Genomic DNA, 16,940 nt, shown 5'->3' on the forward strand with positions numbered 1-16,940 from the left:
TATAAAAAATAATGTAATTAGGTTACTTTCCTGATCTACAACCTTTAGTGGCTCCCTAATGCTTTTACCATTAAATTTAGCTAAGTCTGCTTGACTTCCAGGCCCTCTATAATTGGGTCCCATCTTGCCTATAAACTTCATTTCTCACTATTTCCCAACTTGTCCCTTCTAGTCTTTAAAGTCTCACTTGACAGACCACACAGAACTTTGTTGTTCTTCCCTTTGTTCATACAAGTCACAGAATCCCATAATACCCAAAAAGACAAATTATTTTCCAACTGTACCTGACCAAGAATCTTATTTATTTATTTGTTTATTTATTCATTTACTTATTTGTTCACTTATTTATCCACTCATCCATCCATCCATTTATTTATTTTATTTAGTTCCCAGCTCATTTATTTATTTATTCATTTATTTATTTTATCTAAGCAATTGGAGTTTTGACTTGCCCAGGGTCACACAGCTAGTAAGGTAGTGTTAAGTGTCTGAGGATAGATTTGAACTCAGGTTCTTCCGACTTCAGAGCTGGTGTTCTATCTATTATGCCATTTAACTATCCCAAGAATCTTCTTTATGATCTCCAGAGATCTCTACTAAAAGGGAGAAACTCCCTTCCTCCTGAGATAGCCCACCGAACACCTTTAATAACTGAGAAATTTTTCTTTAGATCAAGCCTAAATTTGCTTCTTTGAAAATTCCACCCATGGTTCCAAACCCATTTTCTTCAGACCTGGCAGGACATATTGATCTTTCTTCTAAGTGGCTACTCCTTAGACAGCGATCTAAGTTAAAGGGTCATGGAGAGAGCTAGGATCAAAGGAAGCCCTGTCTGCTTTCCTGTAAGGGGACTCATGGGGATGCTGAGGACTATCCTCCAATAATCTCAAAGTCAGGGGCAGCCTCAAGGAACTCTGGCCTAGAAGCCTTCTATGACCAGTATTACAGGAGGGAATAAAAGGGAAAGAAATGGAAAGAAAGACTGCCCACAGTGCATAACTTCATCCAGGAACTCTGCAGTTGAGGATGAGGCAACTGAGATAGGAGAATATGTATGAGAAGCTGAGTGGAACATCAGCTAAATTCTCCAAGTAGGGGAACCTAGAGTGTCTCCTAGTTAAGACCTTAAGAAGTCCCCCCCCAAAATCTTCAATAGCCCTCTCCCACCCCCTCCCAAAACCTTGTATCATATCTTCTCTTTTAAGTGACTCCAGTCCCCAGAAAACCCAAATTAATTAATTGTCTTAGAGGGCAGGCCCAAGAGTGACTCCCTGTCTATGAGACTGAGATTTAGTGATAAAATTGCACAACAGGATACCAGCTGAACAAACAAGGCCCTTTCCCCCGCTTCCAGGGCCCCTTGGAGGGAGATTTACTGGTATAATCAATGTTCGCAGAACTGGTCAGGAACCTTGCTTTAACACGGCTTGGACTCAGACCTTATTCTTGACCTTCTAAGCTGAAGAAAGGGCAGGAGCCCCCATCTTAAAGACACACAGCCCCAGCTTTCCCTCAGCTCTCCCCACGCATCCACATCATCCCCTCTGCTTGTCTCTGTCAACATCCACAGCCCCACTCATACACCTGCCCCAGACACTCCCCCATACCCACTCCTTCACATCCTACATCTATCCTTCACATACGACCAGTAATTCTTACACTTTAGAATCAGAATAATTCACCTGCCCTCCAGCCACAGCCACAATCATCTGCCCAATAGAAAGGGACTAACTCCCTGGCCGTTGCATCACACCCACTGGGCTGTCATCTACAGACTCTATCATGGCTAATGAACTGGCGTGAATAACACCCCCGTGGCTCTGGGAGGCGACAGAGTAGACCCAATGCTCCATGCCAAGAAGGAGAAGAAATCCCCTGAAAGAAGACTAACAAATACAGCTCAACTTGAGGATGCTTTGGGGCTCTGACTTTTCTCTGATTCCTCCTCAGACTGGGAAGAGACCACAGTGTTTGATATGTAATATCGACTTAAATGTATGTGATACTGAATTACATTGAAGGATGGAACCTCTCACTTGAGGGTGGAAATCCTCACTGGGAATGAGGTTTCTCATATAGCAAGTCTTATTTATCCTGCACTAAACTATTTTTGATTCTTTAAGGAAGGGGAGAGAAAGAGGATGGAATTGTGCTGGGTCTCTCCAAGTCATCTATTTTATGTTGCTAATAGACTCTAAAATCCCCCTTTCTCCATGAAGCCTTCTCAGAACGTCAAGAGCAGAAGTAACAGATATCCTTGGAGGGGAGGTGCTTACTTTCTTAACTAACTTTCCACCTTGAAATATGATCAAACCTTAATATGAACATAATAATATAAAACTTCCATCAACGAGTCACTTAATCAAAAAACATTTATTAGTCATTTATTATGTGCCAGGAACTGTGTGAGGCTCTGGAGAGATACAGATAAAAGGAGACAGTCCCTTTCCTCAAAGTGTTTATATTCTTGGGGAAGATGAGCACCAGCCATGTGTAGGGCCTAGGAGAAAGCTTTCTGCCCAGTCTACTTTGTGTATTTGGTTGTTTGAATGCCCTTGATCTGTTCACCCTCATGATGTGTCTGAAACAGTGGGCAGGAGTCTGAGACTAATTTGTTGTGTACCATGTCTAGCTTAAAGTGTCTGAAAAAGCCTGTGTAATAATCTGAGGGCTAGACAAGAAGGGAGAGAGAAATATAAACAAAACGCCATCCTTAGTATATGAAGATGATGCTACCTACCCAATAGTGACATTAATTTTGAGTGATTTTTCCATTAGTGGGATGAGCTGCCATCAAACTATCCCCATGTCTCCACCTGGTCTGATAAAGAAAACATATTTGCAGGTATGGCAGAAAAAAAAAACATGAAGTAGGAGATCTGGGTTCCAGTCCTATGACTGACACTAGCTGTGGACAAACTGCTTCTTCCTTCTGTCCTTCAGTTTTTTCATTTGTAAAATGAATGGGTTAGAATAGATGATCTGTATGGTGCATTTTAGATCTGATATTATATGATTCTGTATATGCAAACAACATGGTACAGCTATTGGATATAACAAAGAAAGGAAGAACAGAAAAAGGAGAAAGAGAGGGAGAAAGAAAGGAAGAAAGAAAAGAAGGAAGGAAGGATAAAGGAAGAAATATGGAAGGGAGGGAGAGTGGGAGGGAGAAAGAAAGGAAGAAGGAAGGAAAGAAGAAAGGAAAAAAGAAGGAAGGGAAGAAAGAAGGAAAGGAAGAAAGAGAGGGAGAAAGGAAAAGAGGGATAGAAAGAAAAAAGAAAGAAAGAATGAGGAAAGAAGAAAGAAAAAAGAAGGAAGGAAAGAAGGAAAGAAGAAAGAGAGAGAAGAAGGAGGAAGGGAGAAAAAGAGGGAGGAAAGGAAGGAAAAAAAAGAAAAAAGAAGGAAAGGAGGTAGGGAGAGAAGAAGGAAGGAAGGAGGGAGGGAAAGAAGGAAGGAAAAAAGGAAGAAAAGGAAGGAAGGATAAAGGAAGAAATGTGGAAGGGAGTGGGAGGGAGAAAGAAAGGAAGAAGGAAGGAAAAAAGAAAGGAAAAGAAGGAAGGAAAAATACAGAAAGAAGGAAAGGAAGAAAGAAGGAAAGAAGAAAGGAAAAAAGGAAAAAAATGGAGAGAAGGGAGGCAGAAGAGAAGGATGGTAGGAAAGAAACAAGCATTTATTAAACATTTATTATTTTTCAGGTACTATATTAAGTGCTGAAGACAGAAAGAAAGAGCAAACCACTCTTCCCTTCCTCAAGGAGGGAGGAGACAACATTCAAAGAATTATGGAAAAAATACACATTTCATCCTCACAATAACCCTATGAATTGGGTGTTACAATTAACCTCATTTTATACTTGAGAACATTGAGGCTGACACAGAGTGTCTTGTCCAAGGTCACTGTCTGAGGCTGGATTTGAATTCAGGTCTTCCTGACTCCAGACCTGATGCTCTTTCCACTTTACCTCCTTGCTGAAATGTTGGAACTGCAGCCACAGAACCTGGGTTTTAATCCCTTAATTTGTCACTTAATAGATATGTGACCTTGTAGAAGCCACAATTTCTATGGCCCCTATTTTCCTCATGCTTAAAACGAAAAGGTTGGACTCTGTGACTTCTAAGCTCTCTTGCAGGTCTAGCTCTGGTCCTATGATCTATGAATCATATTCAGCACCTTGGCCAGAGAGCTCGAGTGAGATTACAGCCTCATCTGCTGGGTAAGCAGCCCTCTTGAGACTGACGAGATCGGATAGCTTGATAGATTGAAGCCCCCTGCCTCAATGCCTGGGAGTTCTGTCCCGAGGGGCAGCTGGCCCTGTAGCAATCCAAGCTGGTTTTTATTTCTAACCTGGAAAGTGACACCATAGATATGCCCGAGCCCCGGCCTAAGGCATTCTTTCCCCAAATCCCATGGGGGTAGGTACTGGAAGTGGCAGCAGGTCACCTTGCTTTTGCTGCCTCTCACCTGCTCAGCCTCCACCCTTGAGCAGAAGGGAAGCTTCCCTTTTGGATACTTGATGCTCTGGTGGGGTGGTTCATAGCTGGGAAGGAAAATGCTCTGCTGAATTAAGAATGGGGAGAAGTTGCTGGAAATTCAGTTCCAACTCTAAGGATTCTAGAAAATCATGACTAAGCATGTAGGCAAGGAGGGTCTTGGTGCTTCATTTTGGGAAGGGGAGGCAAGGAGGCATTTAGGCCCCTTGAGGTAGGCAAGACAACTAGGAAGATAGTTATAAGTGGGTATGTGTGGGTGGCAGGGGATAAAGACAGGCAGAGAGAGAGAAAGAGAGAGAGAGAGAGAGAGAGAGAGAGAGAGAGAGAGAGAGAGAGAGAGAGAGAGAGAGAGAAGGTGATAGGGAAAATATAATCTTATTCACTGAAATATGAGAAAGAGAAAGTCTCTCCATTTGAAACTTGAAAGAGCCAAATTCTGAATGAATTAAAAAAAATCCTACTTTAAACAGTGGAGATTAAACCAATGAGGCTTATTTTTACAGCTCGAGGGAGTGTAGGTTGGAAATATAAACTGTTCTGGAAGGGTTTAGATAAATTCCTAAATAGTATTGAAGTTTGAAGTGATGGCAGATAGTCTAAGGGGAATGTCCTGTGGGCAGCAGGAGATATGGAATTGGAGGCTGGGTGAAAATGAATGCGGCTGGGGCCGGGGCCACGGATTTGACAGTCACTGGCACAGAGTGGAGAGGGGAAATCATGAGGCAGCATCTGTTTACTCATGGGGACAAGGTCAGAGCCTGTTTTCCACATTTTATGCACAGATAGAGTGATACGAAGAGAAAAAGAAAGCAGAGAAGGAACAGTCGGAGGAGCAGGGGGATGTACATTTTAGACTGGAGTCAGGGAAAATGGAAAATGGTTTTGGTGTAGGACAAAGAACATTGAATGTGGAATGAGAAGATATGAGTTAAAATCCCAAGCCCTGTTGATTACAAGCTCTGTGATCTTGAATGAGTCCCTGAATCTCAGGTTCCTTATCTGTAAAACAGAGATGATAAATACAAGCAATTCATGGCTAATGATGTTGTGCTTTATAAACTGTAATGTTATGATCTAGTCATAACATCAATATGACCTAGTATTATAATTAGAATTGTGCTTTGTCACAAAAAATACAAGAAAAGGAAAGAAATAAGCATTTGTTAAGCACCTACTATGTTCCAGACATTGTGGTAAGCACTTACAAACGTCTCATTTGATCATTACTAAACCTCTAGGAGATAGGGGCTATTATATTATCCCTCCCCTATTTTACAGTTGAGGAAATTGAGGCAGACAGAAGTTAAGTGACTTGCCCAGGTAAGTATCTGAGGCTAGATGTAAATTCTAGATTTCCTGAGTCCAGGTCTGTGGTGTTCTGTCCACTGCACCATTTAGCTGCCTCTAGAGAAAAGACAATTTTTTTTCGAGAAGGGGGTGGTTAGTGACATCAAGTATTTGAGGAGAAGACAAGGTAAACTGAGGCTGAGAAAAGACTGTGGGGTTTGGCAAGGAATTATGGAGAGCAGTTTTAGAAGAGTGCTTGAGGAGAGAAATTAAATTATCAGGCAAAACGTGGGATTTAGGAGGTAGAAAAAAATTTTTTCTTGGAGTTTGGAAGGACAGGGGATTGACATTTTCTAGCTGTGTGACCCTGGCCAAATCATGTCACTTCCCTGAGACGAGGTTCCCTTCTCTATAATACAGTGCTAGTAAAATCTGTAGTGTTTATTTTACTGATTTTTGAGAGCTTTGAACGGGCTGATGTTGCAAAATGCTTTGTAAACTTCAAAAATGATATACTATTCACAGTGATGATGACTCTCCTCATCGGAAGTCTGGTGACCGGGAAGTAAAGGCCGTGAGTTTTGTCCACTTGGGGACAGAGTTTGGCAATGAAGTCCCAAGAGAGTTAAAGGAGGCCCAGGATTGAGCAAATTTGAGGGGTTTTATTTGTCTGTTGGTTTTCAGGGCTTAGTACTTGCCAGGCACCTAATAGATGCTTAATAAATGTTTATTGAATGGAATGGACTTGTTTATTTGAAGTTGGGGGAGACTTAAGTGTACCTAGAGGGAGGGAAGGGATCCAAAATGTTCTGGGGAGGAAAGGAATCATGGGACCAGGTACAGTAAATTCTATTGAGTAGAATACTGGGTTTGGACTAAAGACCTGGGATGAAATTCTGTTTTTGTCATGGTTACCTGTGTGAATATTGGTGAGTCCCTCAGTTTCTGGTGCTCAGTTAATTTATTTATTTGTGTTTTAATCTGGAAAACAAGAGTTGACTCTCATTTTCTATTCTTCTAGGTCCAGATCTATGAGTCCAAGTAAGGGGAGTCCCAAGTTTTCTTAGGAGCTGTCAGGATGAGCTCTGGAGAAGAGATGGAAAGAAAAGGGAAACCTCTTCCTTCTGACACAGGCTGGAAGACGAGGGGAGGGCAGAGAAACAAGCTCTTTCCTGAGGCTCCCACCGTGACTTTCTCACTCCTTCCACTTCCAGAGATGTACTTGGCCTGTCACTGGTCCTCTCCACCATCCCTCCCCCTCCCATCTCCATGAAAATCTCTTCTCCATTCCTTGTTCTCTTGTTATCTCCCTGTCAGCTTCTTGACCCAGTGAAGAGGTCTGGCTTGGTTTAAAAGCAGTTTAGTGAGTGGTTGACAGTGCGTGTGGCAACACGGGCTGATGGCTTTCAATTGGTTTGTCTGCTCTACTGGGCTAACAGCAATTCCTCTCCCTCTCGTCTCCCCCTCCCTCTGCTTTGGAGAGGAGCCAGTTCCAAGGGCTCCCTCGCTCTTGGTCTCTCCTTGAGAATGGAGGGAGATCTGGGCTCTCCTTGGGCCCTTGGAGTTTGGTCACAGGGGCAAGATCGGGGCTGGAGGAGGAGAAGGGTTTCCTAACAGCATTATTTGGAGAAGGTCAATCTAGTAAAAGGTCCCACTTATCTCTACTTCCTTCTTTGTTTTCTTCTCTGCAAAATTTTGGAATTATCCTCCAGAGCAGACACATTTTATTTACTGTGTGTCCAACTCTGTGCTTGAAGCTGTAAGGAATAACAGCAAAATCAGAGGCTCTTTTTAGAGATTTCCTTATCTTGTGACAGACCTGGTCCCACTCTGACTAGCACAGGAGCTTTGACAGGCCCTGTTTCTGGGGTCCTCAGATACCCTGTTCCCAAGCTTGCACCATATTAAAATCTCACTTAGTAGGGAACCTAAGCTGATTCCCTCAGAGCCAGGATTACAGGTGTCCACCATGACACAGGATTTTGAGCAGGAAGAAGCCTTAGAGAGCATCTGGTTCAACACTTTCATTTCATAGAAGGGGAAAAGGAGGCACAGAGAATGGCAGGCCCAAGACAGTCTTCAAGAAGCTTATTGACAAATGGGTCCTTAATTCATTTTTGAGGGCCCATGCTTTCTTAAACACTAACCTTCTCCAGGGTTTATTCCTAGGACTCAGGTGGGCAGGAGACAAGGGGATAGAAGACATGATTTCTGCTGCTCCCATCCAGTTAAAATTACCTAGTTCCCTCAAACTCCCATGGCCAGAAGTCAGCCTTGAGTCCCAGATAGAGCCTGACTCATTTATCTCAACAGCTACTCAATCAACAGCATGTCCCTGCGGCCTTATTATTGTGTCAATATCTAAGTGAAAAGAGCCTACTAAGTGCAAATTCTTCTTCAGCCACAATTTTCTGTGAATCTAAACATAGAGTCTTTCCCCTGGGCCAGCCACCTCGGGTTCTTTCTGGTCAAGAATCTGCCGATGCCTCAGGGAACATGTCATAGGGAGGTTTTTGTCCTCTCTGAACGCCCCATGACTGATGTCAAGCTCAACCACTATAAAGCCCTGCTCATGCTCTGTCTTGAGCACGAGGCCTTCCCCGATTTCTTCCCCCAGATATTAATGCATCTCTGGAATTTATTTTGTAACTTTTGGGGTATTTATTTACATATGAACATGTCATTCATCCCCAGTAGAATATGAGTTCTTTGAAGGTAGAAATGTTTTGGTTTTTTTTTTTTTCTCTATAATCCTACCACCATGACTGTTATATAGTAGATGCTTGATAAAAAGCTTGTTGACTGGTTCCAGAGCACAGAAGTTTGGGTGAAGGTCATTGAAGTGACTGATTTCAGCTTGACCTAGGGAGCAGTCATGTTGCAATAATAGCTCTCTGAAAGTGGGCTACCCTGAGAAATTTTGTGTTTTTTTCCATCCTGAAGGCCTCCAAACAAAGACTGGACAACCACATGTCATAGCTGTTGGAGGTGGAAATTCTAATTCAGGTTTGAAATGGATTAAATGGCCTGGAAGGTCCTTCTTAACTCTTTTATTCTATGATTTTCTGTGGCTATTTTAAACCTTGAAGCTGTTGGTACCCAATATCTATGGACCTGAAAGGGTTAAGATGGCTTTCCAAAGGGCCATGGATTCGCCTTCTCTCTGCCAAACTCAATCCCATTAAACACTCCCCCACCCGAACCCTTCCAGGCATTTTTACCTGGCTCAATTGCAGACTCAACACCACCCAGCACGGGCCTATAATTTAGCTTGCCATATAATTCCGTCAATGTATAATTAAATCTGGAAGCCTGTTTGAGATATGGGCTCAATGCAAGATGCCTTATAAATTAAAGATTGTTATTTAGCTGCCCACTGACAAAAGGACCAGCTACTGAGGCTGCCCACAGCCTGTGCTGGAGTCAATAACTCCATGAGAAACATATGGCGTGTGGAGGCTTGGGTTACAGCCACTCTTTCGGTTTGGGCTGGAGACCGAGGTTGAGAATTTCACTGACTTTTCCCCCTCAAGCTCTCTGAGTGTGCTGGAAAGGAGTTCCCGCCCTCCAAGTCCACCAAAACAAACAGAAACCCAGTTCGAAAGGACTGTTGTGAGGAGTGTTTTGTTTCTCGAGTGAGAACACTCGTGGTTCAGATGCTGTCTGATGCACTTAGTAGGTTCATTTCTGGTCAAGGGACACCTTTTTCTGAGTTTTAATTTCCTCTGCTATAAAATGGAAATCATTCCACCGTCTGCCTCATAGGATAATAGTGAGGGACAAATAAGTGTTTCATGAGCCTGCACGTTCTATATACATACAGACTATTAATATTAGCAGCCGAGACAGTGGTCTATAATGAATAGAGTGTAGGAAGACCCGTTACTCCTAAAGCTGAGGTCAAATTAAAATAGGGCTGGGGGTGGGGGTAATAATTGATCCATACATAAGAATTCAGCACTAGTTGCCTATTAGTTGTAAAATGTAATGTCACTGATGCTTGTATTGATGCATTTTTATTTATTTTGTTAAATATTTCCCAAATGCATTTAAATCTGGTTCAGGCAGCACTCAGGATTGTTGGGCCCGGGTCTGACAACTCTTTTTGACTTGACGTACGCTATACGAGTTGTTGATCTGTACTGGAGAGGATTTTCACACCAGGTGTTTCTTATACTCCTGAGAGCATAGCTCTAGCTCGTCCCATCTCAAAAATAAAAAAAGTGTCGTGGGAAATTGAAACTAGCCCAAAGTCAGAAACAATCCTTGTTATTGGGAAGGCAGAGGCTAGGGGGGTTCACTGAGCGTGGGGATTCTGAGATAGGCTAAGACCCATAAAGGGTCTGCTCTAAATCCGGCCCCCACAAGATGAGCCCCTGGGAGTGGGGAGGACACCAGGCTGTCTGAGGAGGAACAGCCCCTTCCAAGGAAAAAATGGAGCAAATGCTAAACAGCAGTTGGGCTGATCTTGAGAGTAGACCCTGAACTTCCAGGCTAGACTGGATAGAAAGATCCAGGTGCCAAAAAGCAAAATCAAAACCTAAATAAACACAAATATAAACAAAGTCTGAAAACAGAATCCCATGCTCTGCTTCCCAGATGAAGTTATGGGCTGTTCTAATAGAGCTTATTTGTGAATTATAATTATTTGCTTAAATAAGTTAAAGGAATTCTCCTCTAATTAATTATAATTGCTATAATTATGTAATATTATTGTTTTAAATGAATATACTTATATATTAATTATTGTTTCCTTTCTGCCTCTCCTCCAGATAAAGCCTTTGGAATTTCCACAAATATATGTGAGGGACACGGCCTTATATTTCCTGGTCTGAGGCCAGCCTTCCTCAGCGTTTTCCTGAAATGATCACCCTTGTGGAGCCCAGCAGGGCTGTAGTTAAGCTAACAAACGATTATCTTTTGTAATGGAACTACTAACAGGCCTGGCCGGCTAATTTGTTAATAACTGACCCCACTTTACAGGATGCTGTTAGCCCAAGTGACCAGGTACGGCCGGAGCTGTGAGGCTGGGATGACTCGGGCTCAGACGGTGACCTTGGAGACTTGATGACAAGTAGATGCACACAGTCGGCCCAGGGGTCAGCCGGAACTCCCGTCCCCAAACAATAACGGCGGCGCGTGTTCGGGCGTTGTTATTATCTATTGCAGAGATGAGAATGCCCCCGTTTATATGACGTGACCCTGGGAGTCTTGCCTTCTAAACAGATAGGAATATACCGGTGCTCAATCGCCTTCACAAAGGGCTCTTTCTCTGGGTCACCAACACCAAAGTCATCCTAAAGCACACGTTGGATGCCCATCACACAGGGCCACTGTGCTGGGCACTGGGACCCCGGGCACACCCTGGCACACCCCAGACACACCCTGGCACACCCCAGGCACACCCCGGGCACACCCCAGACACACCCTGAGCACACCCCAGGCACACCTTGGGCACACCCCGGGCACACCCTGAGCACACACACCCTCCCCGGGCACACCTCGGGCACACCCTGGCACACCCCAGGCACACCCCGGGCACACCCCAGACACACCCTGAGCACATCCCAGGCACACCCTGGCACACCCCGGGCACACCCCAGACACACCCTGAGCACACCCCAGGCATACCCCGGGCACACCCCGGGCACACCCTGAGCACACACCCTCACCGGACACACCCTGGGCCTGGAACCCAAGGGCTGAGGGTCTGCCCGAAGAGACAAGCCACACATCAGGGAAGGATCAGTGGGAGGCAGGAAGCGTCAGGGGTGAGCCTGTAAGTTTGCAGAGCACACACACACACACAAATACACCCCCCCTCACTCACCCCCACCCCCTTCACACACAACACTCACACTCACTCACCACCCAGAGTCACCTTTCTCTCGTTCAATTTTTCCCTGAGGAGCAGACAACCATTGCAGGCTGGGGGTGGCAGGGAGCACTGACTGGCCAAGGGGACTCGGACCCTGGGATTTTGCCTGTCGGAGAGGAGGGATGGGGGGCCCGCTGGAGGAGGAAGTGAGATGGGCAGTGATCTCAGAGGTTCTGGGGTTGGGACCTCCCTCATTTTAGAGACGGGGAGATTTCTCTCAGGGAGAGCACGGAAGCTGCCCAAAGCCAAGGAGGCCGTGACCGGCAGCGGGGACTCGGATCTAGTGCTTCTGAGCACAAATCCAGAGATCCAGTGGCAAAGTTAAAGACAAGAGACTGCCTATACAAACTGAGCACCTTCTACTGTTGCATCTTCTTATTATCTTATTATTTTGGCAGCACAATTGGCGTTAAGGGACTTGCCCAGGGTCACACAGTTCAGACGTGTTAAGTTTCTGAGGATGGGTCTGAATTCAGGTCCTCCTGACTCAGGCCGTGTTCTCTCATCTAGCTGCCCCTGTTTTCTATTTTGAGAGAGTGTTGACAAGGAGTGCGTGGCTCAAGTCAGAAAATCTGGGTTCTATTAGTTGTATAACATGGAAAAAAATCACTTAATTCTTGAGCCTCAGCTTTCTCATCTGTAAAATGGGGATGATAATAAGCACTGGCTTATATGGTGGTTGTGGGAAAGCAAGGATGGGGCCAGATACAGAAGGTACTTAATGCATGAAGAGCAAAGGGTTCGAATCACCGCTCCCAGGCTAAGCCATTTCTCCGCTGTGAGTAGAATTTCCTCATCTGTGAGACGAGGGGGGTGGACCTGGTGACCTCTGAGGTCCCTTCAAGCTTTAAATCTATGATCTATTAGGAACAGAACAGAACTCTCAGCATCTCTATATTTCACCAGAGGAAAAAGAGGGAACCAGGTAGCCTAGTGGATAGAGCAGTGGTCCTGGCTTCATCCCGGAATGACTCTGGATGTGTCATGTAACCTCTGCCTGCCTCAGTTTCCTCACCTGTAAAATGGGGATAATAATAGCATCTGCTTTCCAGGGATCGTTGAAGATCAAATGAGATACTATATTAGCACAGTACCTGGTATCTAGTAGGTAATTAATAAATGCTTATTCCCTTTCCCTTAAATTTTTTCTTATTTTATTAGATTTGGGGAACTCTATTAGACTTCTTTCACCTCCATCCCTACCCAGGTGAATTAAGGAAGGGAAGTTTCTGCAGTGGGCACAGAGGCTAAGCAAGGGCACGACCCTGGCAAACCAGGGACCTGGACTCATTATGATAATAGTAAAATGTCATGTGGGTTAGTGCTGGTGAACTAACCCCTTCCTGTCTGGCCTTTGGTAGGATGGACACTAGTGGACCGAAGAAGGAAGAATTCCTGCCCCCCAACCTTGGGACGTGTGTGGACCCACCTAATTGCCCTTGTTTTGACACAGTCAATTTTCCTCCCTCGCCCCGACCCCAGCAGTTTCCCAGGGGATGATCAGTTGGAGAACCAGGGCAGAGCAGGCCCCTACTAAGCGACAGAGGATTTCTGGGGAAGGGGATGGCCCACACCCCAACACAGGGGAATCCCAAAGCCATAGGCTCTGCTGGCCTTTTCATGACAACCCGGACTGACCAGAGCCTGATTCCCTTTAGTTTTGGCCCATTTTCTCTAAGGATCAGGGTCTGGGATGGACGGGGGTTTGAGCTAAGGATGGCGAGGCTGGGATTCACTCAGGGAGCTGTTCCGATGTACAGCACCCCCTCCTACCGCTCAGCCCTGTGCCCACCATAATTCACCAGAATCTTGGCACTCTGGAGAAGCTGTGTGATCACGGTGATTTACGTGCACTGATAAAGTCATCTCAGACCTCTCATAAGCATCATTTCATTTTTGATGATCTAAAAGGCCTTGTCTTTCGGGGGAGAGGTAGAGGGGCTGGGGGGGAGGGCAGACATTTAAGAAAACAAAGGGGACAATGTTCCAGTACTCAAGGAGAGGAGTTGGGGCGGGGGCTGCACAGGGAGTCGTCCATCTCCCAGCTGTCCACAAACTGACAAGGGGTCTACTCTGCCAAGGTCTGTGGGAAAAGCACGGGGGGAGGGGACGGAGCCACAGATGCCCCTTATGGCAAACTGCCAACTCTGCTGATTGAGAGAAACCTGCATACAGAAGATATAAAATATGTATATGTTATATGTATGATATATTATATATTATACTAGTAATTCTCTATTGGTATGCTAGACAGTCAGATAAAAGGATGGATGAATGGAGAGATGGATGGATGGATGGATGGAATAGACAGATGGATAAATGGCTGGATAGATAGATAACTAGAAAGATGGATAGACAAAATAGACAGACAGACAGATAGGTAGATAGACGGACAGACAGATAGATACAATAAACAGGCAGATGATAGATGGATGGATGAATAGCTAGCTAGCTAGAAAGATGGATAGATGGATGGATAGATAGACAGATGATAGATAAAAGAATATGATCTCAATGCACATTTCATTGAGTTAGTGGTACAGTGGATGGAGATTTGGTACTTGGAATCAAGGAGCCCTGAATTCAAATCCAGCCTCAGACCCTTATTAGCGATGTAACTCAGATGAGTCATTTCCCTTCTGCCTGTCCTATCCATATAAAATGTGGATAATAACTGCATTGCCCTCCAAAGGTTGTTGTGAGGATCAATAAGAGAATAAGAGACTTTCCTTGATTCTCAATATTCTACTTCCTTGGGCAGATTTTCTCTTCTTTCCCTCCCTCTACTTTCTCAGGCTCCAGTTCTTTGGAAATGCTGATGCTGGCTGTTCTTTCCTTCTCTGGTGCCAGTCTCCTTAGTGGCTTGTGCCAGCCACTCCCGCCTCTACCCCGACCTGCAGAAGAACAGCGGATGACTTTCACAAACTGTGGAAGGGGAGCCCATCACACACACCTTGTGCCGGGTAATTTATGAATCAAATTGTGCTCCGTCAGGGCTCCTCAGCTCAGAAATAGATGTGGTCAGACGAGGTTCAGGGAGTCAGCCACAGACACAGTTATCATCATAGAAATAGTCCATCAGTGCCTAAACCATGACACTGCTCTTCACCTTGAGTGTGTCACCCCCAGCCTCCCGGAGCACCCCTTGTAAAGGGCTGATCCTAGGCAGGCTGGGGCCTAATGGCCAGTCAGACCACAGAGTGAGGGGAAGCCTTTTCTACTATCCCAGTCAGTACCACCAAACATATAGCTCACTCTTATTAAATAATTCTTCTCCTTCTCCTTCTCCTCCTCCTCCTCCTTTTCCTCCTCCTCCTCCTCCTCCTCCTCTTCCTCCTCCTCCTCCTTCTTCTTCCTTCTCTTCCTTCTCCTCCTCTTCCTCCTTTTTCTCTTCCTCCTCTTTCTTCTTCTTTCTTCTTTTTTCTTCTTTTTTTTAGTCTAGGTTTCCCTATTCCCAGAGAACTGTATCTGCTATCTGTAGTTACTTTAGGGATATCTCAGGATAAGATTTCCATGTTTCTAAATTAGTCTAGGTTTAGTCTTAATTTAGCCTAGGTTTTCCTGTTCTCAGAGAACTCTATGGGCTATCTGTGATTCTATTAGGGATATCTCAGGGTAATATTTTCATGCTTTCAGTTTAAATTTAGTCTAAATTTAGTCTAGTTTTTCCTACTCTCAGAGGAATATCTCAGGGTAACATTTCCATACTCTCTAAATTAGTCTAGATTTAGTTTAAGTTTTCCTATTCCTAGAGAACTATATGGGATAACTGTGGTTCTATTAGAGCTATCTCAGGAAAGATTTCCATGCTCTCTAAATTAGTCTGGCTTTAGTCTAAATTTATTCCTTGAGAACTATATATGCTATCTGTGATTCTATTAGGGATATGATTCTATTAGGGATATCTTGGGGTAACATTTCCATGCTCTCTAAATTAGGCTAGATTTAGTTTAAGTTTTCCTATTCCTAGAGAACTATATGGGATAACTGTGGTTCTATTAGAGATATCTCAGGAAAGATTTCCATGCTCTCTAAATTAGTCTGGCTTTAGTCTAAATTTATTCCTTGAGAACTATATATGCTATCTGTGATTCTATTAGGGATATGATTCTATTAGGGATATCTTGGGGTAACATTTCTATGCTCTCTAAATTAGGCTAGGGTTAGTCTCAAATTAGTCTAGGTTTCCCTTTTCCCAGAGAAGTCTATGGGATATCTCTGGTTCTATTAGGGATATCTCAGAGTAACATTTTCATGCTCTCTAAAATTAGTCTAGGTTTTCCTACAGAGCTCCCCATAAGATTAGAAGTAAGGGGCCCTTCCAGCCCTGACCCCACCGCTGACTGGCCAGCTAGCCTTAACCCAGACTCTTTCTTGCCTGGGCCAATTCACCTTGGGCAGCCCATTGATCTTGCTACTGGGGACTCACCCTATTGGCATTGGAACTTAGTGTCCATACTCCCTCTCCCAATACTGCCCGACATCTTGTCTAGCTTCCTATAGCAGAGAGAGATTAAGCGATGACCGGAGTCACACAATCAGTTATATCAGAATGGGACCCGAACGTGGCTCATCCAGACTCTGAGACCGGATCTCTCTCCATGTGATGCTTCCTGGGATGAGTAGGCATTTAATTGATACTTACTGATGGATGGTTCATATAGTGCTTAGAAAGATTCACAAGCATTCCCACTGGACAGATGAGAAACGGAGGCTCCCAAAATGGAAGTTGACTTGTCCAGGGTGATACAGGTAGGCAGCAAGGTCGCAAGTCCAGATTATCTAAGTGCTTTTCTGAGTGCCTGGCAAGACTGGTTATTAGATTGGGCTGTGTGACTCAAGTCCTACTCTGTACTGGTTATCTCTGCCCCTACCTCTTCCCTCCCTCCCATCTCTGCTCCTTGCCAATTCCCAAATGCAAAATCAAATTATGGAGAAGGGAACTGACTTCAGGTGCTCAGAATGAAGCACCCGAGGATCTGGAGGAACACATCTCTGCAGAAACAGGACTTAGGTTTGTTCTGGGCCCTCAAGAACTATTGCAAGAGTTGGCCCCATCCGATTCCTCTCCCGGGCCAAGCAGGATGGATTGGGATGATGGCTGGGGTACGGCCCACAGGACAATATACCAGCTGTTGCAGGCCCTCCCCCCAGCTTTCCCTTCTTCTCTCAGCCTCGTGATGACATAGAGCTTTAATTAGGATAGGCTGGGGAGCCAATCTGGGGAAAGGATCCTGTTTGTTCTCTAGAAGCTTTGGCAGGGTTCATGCAGATTGTCACTGCTC

At 44.6% G+C, this 16,940-nt stretch overlaps 1 protein-coding gene across 1 annotated transcript in view; it reads right to left on the reverse strand.

The window, feature by feature from the left end:
• LOC127546967 (cadherin-23-like) overlaps positions 1-16,940 on the reverse strand; it is a 221,618-nt gene that overhangs the window by 38,049 nt on the left and 166,629 nt on the right. The gene's annotated exons all lie outside the window — the stretch shown is intronic.

This window comes from Antechinus flavipes, chromosome 2 (assembly GCF_016432865.1).
Source record: "Antechinus flavipes isolate AdamAnt ecotype Samford, QLD, Australia chromosome 2, AdamAnt_v2, whole genome shotgun sequence".
NCBI classification, from domain to species: domain Eukaryota; kingdom Metazoa; phylum Chordata; class Mammalia; order Dasyuromorphia; family Dasyuridae; genus Antechinus; species Antechinus flavipes.